This window comes from Penaeus vannamei, chromosome 28, assembly GCF_042767895.1.
Source record: "Penaeus vannamei isolate JL-2024 chromosome 28, ASM4276789v1, whole genome shotgun sequence".
Taxonomy (NCBI): domain Eukaryota; kingdom Metazoa; phylum Arthropoda; class Malacostraca; order Decapoda; family Penaeidae; genus Penaeus; species Penaeus vannamei.
This window is the reverse complement of record NC_091576.1, coordinates 7,016,532-7,019,031: the sequence shown is the minus strand read 5'-3', so window position 1 is coordinate 7,019,031 and position 2,500 is coordinate 7,016,532. Positions and strand designations below refer to the sequence as shown.

The window sequence follows — 2,500 nt, the reverse complement described above, 5'->3', positions numbered from 1 at the left end:
TACTCACATAGTTCAGGCGAATTCTACCTAGTCATGCATGCGTTGTGAAGTCAATGGGGAAGGGAAAGGAGAGAGGAGAGGGGGAGGGAAGGGGGAGAGGGGGGGAAAGGGAGAGGGAGGGGAAGGGAAAGGGGGAGGTGGAGGGGAACAGAAGGAGAAAGGAGAAGAGAAGTGGAAGGGGGAGGCGGTGGGAAAGAGAAGGGGAGATGGGAGAGGGGGCGAGAGGAGGAGGAGGGGAGGGGAAGGGTGAGAGGGGGAAGGAGAAGTGAAGAGCCGATCTGGACTGCGCGGACAACCCGAACGTTCGTGCGGAACCGAACGTAGGAACGTAAAGCCCAACTCACGCTTAGTCCACAGTATCGCCTGAAAAGCCGTCCACGCACGCACACACATTTCCTCGATGTCCTCTTGCCGTGTAGAGTCAAGGCAAAGTTCAAACTTCAGGAGTAAATAATTTTTTTTTTTAGAAACTGAGAGAATAACACTCGTAGGTGAGACAGAAAAATGCGTATTCATGCTAAAAGCAAGAGGCTAGCAAACTCCGCCCACACGCTCGAACCCGGACCAAACCCCGCCCACCGGCTCGCCCCCAGACACGTGTGGCAGTGGCGCGAGACCGGTTTGGGACAAGCGGCAGAAAAGGCGCCTTGGATATTACCCTCTCGAGGCGGGCGTGCGACTTCGTGCCGACGGTAAGTTAAGCCTTCAGGATAAAAAAAAGAGAAACACGAGTTACGTCGGAAAAAAAAAATCTTACACTTCAGTTGGAGATAAACAGAAGATTGGCTTTGTGTTAAGATTTCAGGAACGGGTTGTACATGAACTCGAGTTTGTCATCTGCACTCAGGGGCGGGGTGGAAGAATTGGTTTGAAGTATAACAGGCATGTCCGACCAACCTCAATTTGCAATTTCCATCCCGGCTCCGTGTGACTGGCCCGAGGAGGAGGTTATCGTACGAAATCCTTGGCGAAGTCTGTGTGGTTGTGCAAGGTCTCGATGGCTTCGGGGGCATTCAACTGAAGCTCTCTGAGAATAGCTAAAAAAAAAAAAAAAAACGTCATGCACTGCGTCTTGGTATCACGCAAACATCCCAGTTACCAGAATCGCACATTGGGAACGCATCGATCATATTAACCCGGGTACGTTCCCTAGAGTAAACCCCCAAGAGGGCTTAATTGGCGTGTTGCGTCTTTCGCCTGTTTGATAACAACCGAACGTGGATTCCGGTGTAAGCTCGTCATCTATGTTATATTCCAAGGCACCGAGGAATGGGGCTCCGTCACGGCTCCGTCACAGGACACCAGAGCCATGGGAGTTGCCTCGAAGTTTAAGGAATTCCACACTTTATAGGAGGGAAATAACGACATAGTATGAGTGGTTCATATTAAATGCAATTGTGCATCATCTTTTTACCCCCAGATAATCCTCCTATATGTAACATCGAAGCTAAGATGATGGGGGCCATTGTTAGGGCAAAGGGGGAGTGTTGGAGGATCAAAAGGGGTACCATTATAGGGACAATGGGGCACCACTGAAAGGAAAAAGGGCATCGCTGAAAGGACAAAGGGGCATTACTGGGGGAACAAATGGGGTACCAATGGAATGGCAAAGATGCATCATGGTTAAGGTTAAGGTAGGCACATTTGAAGGGGGAAAGGGCTACCATTAAAAGGGCAATGGGATCACCATCAAAAGGGCAAAAGGGGCACCAGTGAAGGAGCAAAGGGGGCATTATTGGAAGGGCAAAGGGCGTACCGATACGGGATGTGCCTTGGACAGCTAATCCGAATCTTTACACTCAAGATAAAACCCAGAAACAGCATTTAATTAATAAGAGAACAAAGAAGATAGAAATATAACCCAAACACACAATAGACGCTAAGATCTTATATATTTCTTAACTGTATCAATTTCCTGTTGACTAGACAGGGTTAAGAAACACGAAAATAAACTTTTGCTCCGCTCGAAACTAACGAACGAATTTGACAAACATTGCACAACATCAACTGGCCCGTAACTCGTATGGTACGCGAATAGGTCGATCAGCTGATGAATAATGATGAAATATTGAAGTGATGTTGGTACGGATGCTTGTTATTAGAGAGTCGTATTTGGTTTGGTTATTTTTTTTTATGCATTTTTTATATATTTGAAAACTCAGTTCATAATTAATATCTCAGTTCTTTGTGCCTGTTGCTCTCTCTCTCTCTCTCTCTCTCTCTCTCTCTCTCTCTCTCTCTCTCTCTCTCTCTCCTCCTCCTCCCCTCCTCCCTCCTCCTCCTCCTCCTCCTCCTCCTCCTCCTCCTCTCTGTCTCTCTCTCTCTCTCTCTCTCTCTCTCTCTCTCTCTCTCTCTCTCTGTCTCTCTCTCTCTCTTCTTACCTTCCTCCTTCTCTCTGTCTTTTTCCCCTTTGCTTCGGTTCTCCTTCCCTTGCCATTTTTCCTTTCCTTCGTTCTATCTTCTTCACCTCTCTCTTTCTTTTCTTTCCTTTGGTTGTCTA

General features: G+C 47.6%; 1 protein-coding gene across 1 annotated transcript in view; it reads left to right on the top strand.

Annotated features, from left to right (window-relative positions):
- The first annotated feature begins 552 nt into the window (after positions 1-552).
- Positions 553-2,500, top strand: part of Keap1 (kelch like ECH associated protein 1) — a 53,822-nt gene continuing 51,874 nt past the window's right edge. Inside the window, exon 1 of the mRNA XM_070141305.1 lies at positions 553-692. The gene's annotated coding sequence lies outside the window, so the exon portion shown is untranslated. The remainder of the gene's footprint in view (positions 693-2,500) is intronic.